We start from the raw sequence: 14235 nt of genomic DNA, 5'->3' as shown, positions 1-14235 counted from the left end.
AATAGCTTTCTGATTTTAAATGCCTTTCTAAATCCAGTAACTCTTACCAGAAAAGTATCCATAGAAGCAAAAATGCAGGAGAAAATACCAAGACTGAAGTGAAAAAGTAGTCTGTTCCTGAATAAGTTTTGCAAAGAGAGCAGCTTCTTTGCTTTTTAACCCAGAGTTCTCAACAAGTTCTCAATACTTAATTACACCAAATCAGTGATGAATGGAGTTCACATGTCCCTCCTTTGCCATAATTCGACAAATATTAACATTATCAGATCTCTGGCTAAATCTCCTCTTCACATCAAAGGTAGTCAATAAATATATACTGAATGCAACTTTGGCTTGGCTATATATTTTCAAGTATAGCATTAAGCTTCAAAACTTTATTTACAGTCATCAATTGCAGAACTCACAAAATGTTTGAAAAATGTCACTGCACATTGTTACTTTGAGATGTGCTGCTCCAAGGACTGAAAAAGGGCTTGCTTGGGTAGCACCCCCAAAGTAGTATCTTACTAAGAGTCTTGGGAAGTAGGGAATGACTCACTCTATATACAAAACTGCAACATACACTTGTACACATGCATACACACATATACAGAAAGAAGTGGAAAAATCCTGTTTCTATTTTAAAATATAAAATAAATAAAATGGGACTGACTTTTCAAAAACAAATGAAATGCTTAACAAGTTGATATTTAGCAGAACACAAAGCTTTTGGCAGTCATCAATTGTGCTAAATACATGGCATTAAGTTAATTGCAAGTTACGTGGCATTTCCACAGGATATATCTTCAAATGGTAGAGTCTATGTTCAAATGGTTTGGTTGGCCGTATAAATCCATTAAACACAGAATATTTAGCCCTCTCTGCCTAGAAAAGCATCCACATTTAGCAATCTGAAATCAAATGGCTGTGGTGATCGCTCTGCCACATAGAGTGAGATGTGGCAATTTAGAAAGACAATGGTTATGCAAATCTATTCAATGGAGTTTCAAAGTTAGTAGCATTGAAAAAAATAAATAAAAACATAAGCTCTACAGCTGTTTAGACAGATGAGAAAACAAGGGAACCTGTATTTTGCCAGCGGGTTAGAGCCTCCTTTTTGTCTTGTTTATTTTGCCTTGCAGTTTTGTCATTATTTTTTCAGTAAATAATATAGATCATACATTAAGGGACAACTCTAATAAGTTTTATGTTTTTGGGATTTGTTACTCTGCCAAGGAAAATTTGTGCAGGACTTAAAAAGTCTGTTTAAGTTGCTTTTAGTTTCAGAATTCTCTGAGCAGGAGCTTTCTCTGCTGCTTGAAGGCATTCCCACATGCCGTGAAGTGCACATTTCTTTTGCTTTCTCATTGGAAATGTGAGTTGAAAGTTGTAGGTCACCAAAAGTTTATATAAAATGGTGGTGCTTCCACAGATACCTTTCAAGGAGATATTTCCCCCCGAGATCTGCAGTGGTAATCCTGTTTTTCCATGTCCCCAAATTGTATAATGCATTAATGTCAAGCCAACACCAATGAAAATAAATAAAAGAATCACAATTTTTAAAAATCATAATCATATTTTTGAACTCAAGTAATTTCATTTTCATTCATTTTTATTCCTTGTTTATGTATCTCCTGTAATTAAAATATCTAGAAATATGTCTATGTTTCCCAATCAGCTATTAGATTTCTTTATTAATGCCACTTACTTTATATTTTCAAAATATTTGCACTTGCTTTTGAATTTATTTCATTTCTTTTTTTCCCCACCATTATCTTTGTTCTTCAGTTTTAGCTGAATATTTGATTCTTTTATTTGATCATTTATTTTATCTAAGAAAACAAAATAATTTGAAGACATGGCTTTTTAATTTATTCTCTAAATAGTACATTATTGAATTCTTATTTATTCCTTAGCCCAAATGCTCTTCCAAAGAATTATTTTTAACAGTTAAATGAAAACATGCCAACCTATTGGATATAAATATCAACTAACAGTTTTAGTGTATTTTAATCAAATAATATATTAAATACATTATATCTGATTTTTTATTTGTATTGATGTTTGCTCTGTAACTGTCAGTCAGAAGAGACACATAAAGAGATGTCAACCCACTCCAAGACAGGTGACAGGGTCATCAGAGAAAGCAGGATTTACACAGGCTCTGATGGAAAGGCAATTTAATCACATGGAGAAGAGACAGCACAAAATCAGCTTTGCTAGTGGGCAACCACTCCCCATAGCTAGGGGGTTCTCAATCTGTGGTTGGCCAAAGCAGGGAGAAGTTTTACTCCACAGCCCCCCTCCTATGTTTGCGTGCTGCTATAGTGGATGAGCCCCACTGCCTCCCCACCAGGAACAGATATACCATGGGGATGTGAGCTGGATGTCATAAAACATGCCCACCAGAGTCATACTGCCTCCAGTGAATATTTACATATGCTTGGGACAATACAGGAAGGAATGTGCAAGCAGTCCCCTTAACTCCTAGGGTTTGCATTTCATCCTTCCAGGCTGACCCACCTGGTCTGAAGCACAGGATGAATTTGTGGGTCCCTGGGAAAGGCGGCAGGCTGCACTAGGATTGCCCCCTGCCACAGTAACCTAAAGTACTGTCACATATTTCAGTGTTCAATATATGAGCGCTTTCTGACAATCACTGTGCTAAGCAATTATGTACATTACTGAGTTCTCAGAAAAATCTAATCGTGGGGTACCACTATTATCCCTCACCAGTTTAGAAATCAGAAGTTAAAGTATAGAACAATTAAATATTTTGCCCTGGGCTACACATTTATAAGGGTCTGATTAAATACAGGATGCCCAGCTACATCTGAATTTCAAATAAACAACAAATAAATGTTTAGTATTAGTATGTACCAAATATTTCAAGGGACATACTTTTTTTAACATTTTTTATTGCGAAATATAACGTTATGTTATATTTCGCAATAAAAAGCGATAACTTTCAAAGTACAGTTTGACAAGTAGTTATAGAACAAATTTCAAAGAATGATACAGGTTACAGTTCCACAATTTCAGTTATTTCCTTATTGTGAAAAATATATACAGAAAAGTGATAATTTTCAAAGTACAGTTTAACAAGTAGTTATAGAGCAAATTTCAAATAATGTTATGAGTTATAGTTCCACTGTTTCATTATTTCCTTCTGGCTGCTCTAATACCCTAGAGGCTATATATACACACACACACACACACACACATATATATATATATATATATTTTTTTTTTTTTTCAGTATTCATAAACCTTTGTTAAATTCTATCTTGTCTGTTGCTACCCTTCCCTCTCATTTAATTGCTGTCTCAATCTTCAGGGATATCTGGGCAGTGACCACACTAACTTGTTCATATTGAAACGGGGTGTCGACATTATGGGGAAGGGGAATGCATTTGGTTGATGCCCTTGAAGAGGCTCTTGCCCCTGGGTTTGGAGACTTATCTGGCATAGGAACACTCTGGAGGATTTAAGTTTCTGAGACATAAACTTAAAGTGCGTGAAACTTTTATAAAGTCTCTGATAGGGACCTGGGTATTCTTTAGGATTTTCAGAACTACTGTTGATTTGGGTTTGGCATACTGTGGCCATTTGGAATATTTAGCTGAAGCCTGCATAAGAGTAACTTCCAGGATAGCCTCTCGACTCTATTTGAAATCTCTTAGCCACTGAACTTTATTTCATTCCTTTCTTTTCACCCTTTTGGTCATGAAGGCACCCTCAATTCCTCAATGCCCATACCAGGCTCATTCCTGGTAGTCATGTCCCATGTCACCAGGGAGACTCATTCCCCTGGGAGTCATGTCCCACATAGGGGTAGGGTAATGAATTTATTTGCAGTTTGGGCTTAGAGAGAAAGAGGCCACATCTGAGAAACAAAAGAGGTTCTCTGGAAGTGACTCACAGGCATAATTATAGGTAGGCTTAGCATCCCCTTTACAGCCCTAAGTTTCACAAGAGCAAGCCTCAAGATCGAGGGCCTGACGTTAAATAGAGGTTCCTAATTTCACATAACATATATTCTGCCCAAGATAAACAAATCAGTGTCTCCCACCATGTTCACTTAGATGTGCCATCATCATCATTCTCAATTAAAAATAATCATCATAACCCAAAACACCCCAAAGCTTTTATCACTCTCCAATAATTTATCCCTCATGTAAGTGTGGTACTAGCAAGGTATTCCTATTAAATATAGTGCACAGTATGCAATAGGTAGTTTTTCCATATACCACTCTGTTATTAACTCTCTGTACCAGTGCCATACCTTAGAAGTAGATTCTGCAAGCACTTATTTTATATTTGTAGTGCTAATCTGTGGGATACATGCCTTTAAACAACCCCTTTCAAGCATGTTTGCCTTCAAAATGGCACTGATACTCATAATCCCATTAACAAACCATCATCACCCCTGTCCATTCCCATACCCTTAAATTCAACCTTGTTAGCAGGTCTGTACATATTAGATAATTCTTCCCCATTCTCTAGCTTCTGTCTATCTCTAGGTCCCCTATATTCTACATTTTAAGACACTGATTTTACCTTATCAGGAAGTTCATATTAGTGATAACATACAATATCTCTCCTTTTGTGTCTGACTTATTTCACTTAGCATTATGTCCTCAAGGTTCATCCATGTTGTCACATGTTTCAGAACCTCATTCCCTCTTACTGCTGCATAGTATTCCATTGTATGTATATACCGTATTTTGTTTATCCACTTGTCTGTTGAAGGCTGCTGGGATTGTTTCCATCTTTTGGCAATTATGAATAATGCCACTATGAACATTGGTGTGCAAATGTCTATTTGTGTCACTGCTTTCTAGTCTTCTGGGTATATGCCAAGTAGTGGAATTAGCAGATCATAGGGTAATTCGATATTTAGTTTTCTGAGGAAACACCAAACTGTCTTCCACAGCAGCTATGCCATTATACATTCCCACCAGCAGTGAATAAGAGTTCCAATTTCTCCACATCTTCTCCAGCATTTGTAGTTTCCTGTTTATTTAATGGCAGCCATTCCTATTGGTGTGAGATGATCTTTCATTGTAGTTTTGATTTGCATTTCCCTACTAGCCAGTGAAGATGAACATTTTTCATATGTTTTTTAGCCATTTGTATTTCCTCTTCAGAAAAATGTCTTTTCATATTTCCTGCCCATTTTATATTTGGGCTGTTTGTACTATTGTCATTGAGTTGTAGGGTTTCTTTACATATGCTGGATATCAGTCTCTTATCAAAAATATTGTTTCTAAATATTTTCTCCCTGCTTCTTCACCTTTTTGACAAAGTCCTGTGAGGCACAGAAGCTTTTGATTTTGAGGAATTCCCATTTATCTATTTTTTCTTTTGTTGCTTGAGCTTTAGAGGTAAGGTCTAAGAAGCTACTTCCTACTACCAGGTCTTGAAGACATTTCCCTATTATTATCTTTTAAGAGTTTTATGGTACTGGCTCTTACATTTAGGTCTCAGATCCATTTTGAGTTAATTATTGTATGGGATGTAACGTAGGGGTCCTCTTTCATTCTTTTGGATATGAATATCCAGTTCTCCCAGCCCCATTTGTTGAAGAAACTATTCTATTCAAGTTCAGTGGATTTGGGGGACTTGTCAAAAATCAGTTGACCATAGATCATGGGGTCTATTTCCGAACTCTTGATTCAATTTCATTGATCCATATGTCCATCTTTGTGCTAGTACCATGCTGTTTCGACTACTGTGGCTTTATAGTAGTCTTTAAAGTCAAGTAGTATAAGACTTCCCACTTAGTTCTTCTTTTAGAGAATGTTTTTGTCAATTCAAGGCCCCTTTCCTCAAGGGACATACTTATATTTTAAAAAATAATGATTTTTGTTTATTTGAAATTCAAATGTAACTGGGCATCCATATTTTCATTTGCTAAAAGGCAACCTTCCTAAGGACAGGAATTTAACCATAGATCAATCTCAGCCTAAAGCCAGTCATTTCTACCCCTTCTTTTCAGAAGACATCTGGTATCCACCTATCAATTCAAACTTCAAATATATGTATATTCTTATTAATACTATTTTCTTTGCTTATTCTAACACAGAGTGAAACAGTGAGGAAATACATAGTTTTAATACAAATTATTCCATCTTCTAGCTGAAAAGGGAAGTGAGAACTCAGCAGTGTAATGATGATGGTTGAACAGAAAAGATGGAGAATGAAAACAAAAGGACTTTAGCAGTTACTTTAGTGTTTCACAAAGAAATGTCATTCAAACTATTTTTTTCTACTTTAGTGGCAAATATTATTTATTAAGAACTGTTTTAATTCTAGCCTTTACTCTCTCACCATTCAAAACTGAACACATACATGCAGAACACTGGAGTATACAAACAGAAGAAAGCCACGACTCCAATTTGAAGCATGCCTAGTCTACCTAGGGAACAAAACAAGAGAAAAGAGAAAAGTCCTTAATGTAGCACCACTGCTTTCCTGGCACGTCTCAGGACTCCCAACAAACCTAAAATTCTGAAGTCATAGTCTCCATTTTAAAAATGAGATTATTGAAGCTGGGGAAGTGGGTTGAATAATTTGCCCCAAATTTCAAAATTATTTAGTGTTAGAATTCAAACCTATGGTTATTTAACTCCAGTGGTTATGCTTATTTCTATTATTCATTCATTCAGTGAATGTTTATTGAATGACTATTATGTTCCGGGCTCAACTCTAAGCCCTGAAAATACCAGGCTGAGCAAGAAAGACAACATCACTGCTTCAGGGGCTGTGTTAATCTCTTATCACGGAAGTAACAAAATACCATAAACTGAGCCACTTAAAACCACACAGATTTATCAACTTATAGTTCGGGAGGTCAGAAGTCCGAAACTAGTCTAACATGGATAAAATCAAGGTACTGCCAGGGTTTAGATCCTTCCAGAGGATCTCAGGGAGAATCCATTGTTTGCCTTTTCCAGCTCCTAGAGGCTTTCCCTACTCTTTGATTTGAGCCCCTCTTCCACAATCACAGCCATCAATGGCAAGTATGATTTTTCTCACATCGTGTCACTCTTCTGCCTTCCTCTCATACTTATAAGGACCCTTGTGATTACATTGGGCCACCTGATAATCCAGTATAATGCCCCCATCTCAAGGTCGACTGATTAGCAGCCTCCATTCCACTTGCAATCTTAGCTCTTTGCTATGTAACATAATATATCCACAGGTACCTGGGATTAGGACATGGTTATCTTTGAGGGGCTATTAATCTGCCTACTACAGAGGCTTTCATCATGAAGTGTGGCAATAGAGACATAATTCTCATTACAATCTAAAATTATATTTTAGATAATATTCTCCATTAAGATAACAAAATGAGATAAATTTAAAATATAGACAAATAAAAATAAAGAAGGTGAATTGAAGGTGAGAAGGCATGGAGGAGAGTGCAATTGCAAAGCAGAGAAGGAAGGTATCGAGAATTTATAGACAAGAAGATGTTAACTAAGCAGCTGCCTAGGGAGAGTCACTTCCAGAAGAGGAATCAGAAAGTGCCAAAGCCATAAACCAAAGAGAGTTTGGAATATTCTTAAAACAGAAAGAAGATAACAGGAAGATAATGAGCCAAGGGGAAATAAGAGAATGGAAATAATATCCAAACTCCTTAACATCACCTATTTCTCTACCTCTCCCTGTGTGGGAAAGTATGCCCATCGGATATGTGTAAGCAGTGTTTTAAACCAGTTTTATATTGTTGAAGTTCATTTGGGCTGTTATAAGGAGAATGGCTTATAGGGGATAAGAGAGGAATCAGTAGAACCAACTGTTCCAGTTTGCTAATGCTGCTGTTATGTAAAACTACCAGAAATGCATTGGCTTTTATAAACAGGGTTTATTTAGTTACAAATTTACAGTGTTAAGGCCATAAAAGTGTCCAAACTAAGGCATCAACAAGAGGATATCTTTACTGAAGTAATGCAAACCAGGATGTCAGTCATTTAGAAGTCATTAAGAGATGTTGGGGTTGAGGAGAACTCGTGAGCTCAAACTCTTAAAACATTCAATATCAGTTTACTTGGGTTGCCAAAAATACATATTTGAAGGCTGGATACAGCCTGTGATCTCCCTGGTTTCCAACCTCTGGTCCTGACATAAAAGTAAGCAATTTTAGTATCATGTGAAAAGTTCTATGGAGGAGGGGAGCTGTAGAGTTCCCTTAATTCACTTTTGAATGGCATTCTGGAAGAAGTGACATCTAGAGCTAAAGAATGAGCAGGTAGTGCCCAGGTAAATGGAGAAGAGCATCTCGGGCAGGAGGAATGATGCTCTAAGGCCTGGAGGTTAGGAGGGCTCTCGGGACCATGGAAAAATGGAGGCAATGGTCTCTGGGGATAATGAGAAATGAGGCTGCAGATGTCAGCCTATTGGCAAGTTGTGTCCAGGCCCACAGGCAACTTGTTTGAACAGTGTAATCTCAAATCTAATATATTTAAACAATAAACAAAAAACATAGAAAACCAAGAAACAGCCTCATAATGCAGAGTTCAGACTTGCAACACCCTGCTGTCTCAAGAGATTTTCTTCTGCTGGCTAAGCCTCTTATGTTTGGCACCAAACAATATTGTCAAATGTAAACTTGACCCCAGCAGGAGAAATTAAGATACTCTAGTCCCGGTTATTTACTACAACTAAGCTGAAATCCAGATATCCACTGACCTGACAACACATGCAGGGAATGCCCTTAGGCTTTTCTATAAAACTCTTGCTATTTGGGTTAAGCCCATTTACAAAGCTGACAGGTATCAGAAAGACAAGAGGAAAAAAAAAGGTGGGATATTCTTCTGATTAGATTTCTTCTTTTTGCTTTCTGTTTATCTAAATCCTAATTTACATCCAAAAGATCAGAAGCTCTTGGAGGGCAGAAATAATTACCCATTCTTTGTCTACCTTCAATATATTGAACATGTACTTCTTACATGTGTTTAACCAATATTTAGTAAGCCAAATTGAACATTGTGTTAAAATAAACAATTTATCACACATAAATTAAAGTGTTAAAAGGGTTTATTGAAAGAGTAAAACTGTTTCTGAGCAGGGAGATCTCAAACCAAAAATGGAGTGAGAATCTCAATAGCCATCTGGTCTCAGCTGCTTATAAAGGCATTTAGGGAATTTCCAAGTGGTGGTTGTGGGGACGGAGGAGAGGATACAATGACTGGCTGACACTGAAGTTCCTTATTATATAAAAGGGTCTTTCAAAGAGGGGAATAGATATACATTGATTAGTATGGTATGCTTGTCCATTCTGATAAGCTATCTCTGCTGGACCCAAACTGGCTATCACAAGGTGTTGCTTAACTGCAGTTTTGTAGGGTGTGTTCCATTTTCTCTGAAAGCCCCTGTGGTCAATTGTTTTCATCTCCTGCAAAATCCTTTCTGGGAAAGGGGTTTTTCAGGCAATACCCAATGCAGATGTCCATTTTATTTTGCTTAACAATTGCATTAGTTATCTACTGCTGCATAACAAATTTGCCCCCAACACAGCACCTTCAAACAACAAACATTTATTATCTCACAATTTCTATATCTCGGGAATCTGGGAGGGGCTTAGCTGGTGGGTGTGGCTCAGGGTCTCTCATGAAGCTGCAATCAAATTGGGGCTTGGGCTGTAACCTCAAGGCTCAGCTGGGGGAGGAGCCACATCCACGCTCACTGTGAGGTCCTCTCCCCGGGGCTGTCTCACAATCTGGAAGCCGGCTTCCCTGGAGCAAGCAATGTAAGAGAGAATGAGAAAGAACGCCAAACATGGAAGCCTCAGTGTTTTACAACCTAATCTTAGCAGTGACTTCCCATCACCTCTGCCATATTCTATTCATTGGAAGTTAATCCATAACTCCAGCCCACATCCAGAGGGAAGAGATTACACAAAGGCATGAATACCAGGAATTGGGGTTCATTGTGGGCTAATTTAGAGGCTGCCTACCACAGTCATCATCACCGGAGGCTGGGAAATATAGCACATTGCTACTCTGAATACAATCAGAATATTCTTATGAAGGAAAATGCCGATAATGGATATGGAAAAGTAAATGAATGTAGATTCATCAAGTTTACTCTATGGGATGCAATTTCACCACAGCACCCTTAAAATCATCAGTATATTCAACCCCCAAATGTCTAGGGTGCTAATGGATTTTTTTAGTGGAAATCAATGAAATAACTGACCTTTTTCAGTTATGAAAAAAATAACTGTTTTTTTTCAGAGAATGAAAGCAAGTCAGACAAGAGAACATAGAAGTACAGAGGAAGAGGAGGGAATGAGGCAGCATATCCCAGAAACTCAAAGAAATTTGGGAAGATACAGGGAATCATACAAGCTGTGGAAGTAGAGTTGAAGTCTGTTATAACTGGACCTGGGGAGCATAGATATTGCAAGTGATTTCTCAGTTGTATACTTATATGTGAAATTATATTTCAATGTTCATTTCTCCTTCTAGACATAAAGGAGGTTCTCTGGTGAAATGGGCTATGTTTTATTAACCAATGCATTTCCAGTTCTTAGAACAGCACTTCGTAGAGAACAGCTGCTTGATTTTACTGAAAGAAAGAATGAAAGACTGTTTATACAGCCTGTCTCTGCACTGTAGAGCTCTATCATTTTATGACTACTTTCTCTTCTGAAGGAATTAGCTGCAGGCTATTGCATTAGATACCGCATATTTTATCACCTACCTTGCCACAACACACATTGCTTCCTGACAAATGGCACAGAAGACTACAAGGGACTTGGCGTAAAAGCTTTGCTCAAAAGGATGATTTGCAGCCCAATCATCCTTTCACAATAAGCGTTCTACAGAGAAGTAATTAGTTGGACACAACAAAGAGTAGAAGCAGAAGAGACCGTAACAAAGCTGCTTTAATGATAAAACACTAGGGTAAGCCCTGCTAAAGAAGATCACTAGATCCTCAATTTTGTGTGTCATAAGACTCTAACTTGGGGAAAGAGATTCTGATTCTCTGAGAATTGACTCTGGCTACCATGGCTGTTTCCTTTGTTTCCTTCCTTCTTTTGTTTCCCCCTTGTATGCCTATAGATATTAAATTTCCATTATGTATGCTAAAGTATATGTCTCCTGCCCTTGGCATTTTGTATATAAAGGAATATTATTAAAGCTACATGTGCTTTAAGAGCAAAGATCATACGATAGCCTTTTGAGAGAACTTTTACTCACCCTCTTGTCTCCCAGAAGACTGTTCATATGGCAATTTTTTTGTACCCCACTCTAGATAGCAAACTCCAAGAGGGAAGGACAAGGCAAGGAAGTATATTTGTCTAATTCACTAATGTATCCCACATAGCATAGTTCCTAGAATATAGTAGGCTCTTAATAAATATTCATTAAATGACTGTTTAATGAATTGGCTTCATTTTCAAAACCTCATTATAAACAGGATATGAATTTTCATCCTCTCTTGCCCTGATTTAATAGGCTCAAATTCTTTTAATAAATCATGCATTGCATAAAACCCTGTCACTGAAGACAAAGACACATCATATTCTGTTTGATTTTTTTTTTCTTTCTAGTCATTGATGCTTCTGTGTTTCAACAAGTGTACTGTCCAAAATGGACTTTTTCCTTAAAATTTCAATGAAACAAAGACTAAGATTTTTGGAGAGGAAAAGGAAAGCTGAAATAAGCAAAGGAATTCTTGATATCTTTACTTTATATAGGAAGAGGAGAGGGCTAATGTGACTTGCTTAACCTCTCTATATAACTTCTCTCCTTAAGTAAATGTGTCAAACACCTCTAATGTCCTTTCACATCCTCTCTGCCTACCTTCTAATCCTGCTGTTGTTGCAGTAAACCAGCTTCCCACAGATGTAATCTGAAGGCAAATTCTCCTGAGCAGCATCACTTAATTCTCCATTTCTTCCTTGGGTCTTTTCTAAAAGGCTTGCCAAGGATTCAGACAACTCCCAGCCTCAATGGGAGTTGACATTCCATGGGGGAACGTTTTGAAAGTAGAGGAGAGTGTATAAATGCTCCCTCTTCCATCCTTTAGGAGAACAATTGAGGCACATGTGGTGTGAGGTCCCTGCACGAATAAGTCCAGTGACCAACTCAAGAATTCAAGAACTCATGCGTTGCTTTCCCTCCATATCTATTTCACCCTCCGCCACATGCCCCTTCACTTTCCAAAATAAATCAACTGCACTTAATACATTGTCTCAGCCTCCACTTTCCTTGGCGATAGGGACAGGCTAATATAATATAATCAGAGCATTCTTTCAGATGTGTCCTGTTGACACTGGAAAGCTATATTTGATATATAAAACACTTTGATTTCCAAAATGCTCACTACACAACCAGCTTGTTTTGGTCTCATTTTCAAATATCTGCAAAGAAATGGATTCTCTAGCTCTTCAATAGACCAGAAGATTTCTCAAATTAGCATGAATTCCTAAATGTCAGACATATTGAATGGAAGGTCACAAAGCTAGGAAAGTACTGGAATACAATACTGGAAATCAGAATTTTCTGATTGCTAAAGCCCAAGTTCTTACCCTTTTGGCCCCCTGTATTGCTTCTGATGTGTTCTTCAGGAAACTTTTCTTTGGCTTGTTTTGATTATACCTTAAGGTTTAGTCCCTCATCTTACAGGTCACAAACATACAATTAATATGCCAATGAATATATTCATTCATTTATCAAAATTTAAATTTTGATCATTTAAAATTAATCAAACATATAAAACTGACCCTAAAGTATAAAATGGAAAACAAAAATATTCCTCCATGCTCTAAAGTTGTCAAGAATTCATGACATCCTATATTAATTCACACTTACACTCACAATGATGATAAACAATGGTGCTTAATTAGCATAGAAACACTTCAGTTCTATCCTGTATTTTTAGTTGTTTGATATTGGTTATAGCCCTGGAAGCAGGATTTTGCTTATCAGTCCACAAATTGACCTGGTTCAATCACCTCCCAAAAGTTTCCATGATGTTAACAAAAGCCAATCAAAGCCTGTGAGCAGGATACAATAACCAGTGTTGTGACACCAAATTAATGTGAACTTAACTCCAAAGTAAAGAAACTTAAGACTTCAGAGGCTTGTTGACAAACGTGGTTAGGTATTTTGAAATATTGAAAAACAATGAATATTAATTATAAATTTATGAATGCTAAAAGACGGAGTGGGGGGACTCATGTTTGGAATAGTTGACTGTAGAGGCATTCTTCTTAACAGAGAATGTGCTGAAAGAAAAGGATCATTCTGACATTATAATTACATACAAATGTGGATCCATCATCTCTATTTCTGCCCATCCCACTTTTCAAGGCTCATGGTTGTAGAACATCAAATAGGCTACATCGATGTACATAATATATTAATATTGAGATTTTGGAGTATGTCTGTGGGTTTGAATATTGATTTCCATTCTTATTAGCTGTGTGGCCATGACGAAGATATCTCAGATTCCTCATCTGTAAAATGGGGGTGATAACAGTGTATATTTAGCTTATGGTATTATTGTAAGAATTAAATAAGGTAAGTGAAAACAGTGCTTGATATTAAGAAATCAAATATAAATTTTTACTGTTTCTTATTAATGGATTTGAAGTTAATCTCAGTGGCTTTGAAATTAAGTTGGATTTAATCAGTTTTAAAAGGAATTCAATTTCAGAATTGGTGTATTTCAAAAACTCCTGTTTTTTTCTTGCAGAAGAGATGTGATCAATGGCTGCATGTTTTTCAGATTCTGAAGAATTTGAGAATCTGACATCTATAAATAAAATCCCTCAAGTTAAGGTTGCATATATGACTTCTAACTGGATTTCCCTATTTACTGTGTTCCAGCAGATGAAACACATAATATCAGAAAAAATATTCCAATAACATTGAGGAGATGCAGTTAAATGGAGCAGATTGAATACAATTTTTCTTGGCATTGCGTAGATTTCAAGATGAAAAATTAGAAATGCAGTACGCTTACCCCAAGCAGGAAGACACACAGGGAGCTTATATGGTGTGAGCCAACTTATTCCGGAACATCAAATCTGAAACTCCTGACAAAATGGCATCGGGCATTAAGTTATATTCTGGAGAGGGGTTGACACTGAATATACCTTGACAGTCCATCTGGTAAATGTGAATGTCATTTATCGGTCTATTTCCCAATGAGTGGCATGCTAACATCTCAATAAAATAAAAATGCAGGCTAGATGTCAATCATCTTGTGCCTTCTCAGTTTCCAAGGGACTTA

Source organism: Choloepus didactylus, chromosome 22, assembly GCF_015220235.1.
Source record: "Choloepus didactylus isolate mChoDid1 chromosome 22, mChoDid1.pri, whole genome shotgun sequence".
Lineage (NCBI taxonomy): Eukaryota > Metazoa > Chordata > Mammalia > Pilosa > Megalonychidae > Choloepus > Choloepus didactylus.
This window is presented reverse-complemented; position numbering follows the sequence as displayed.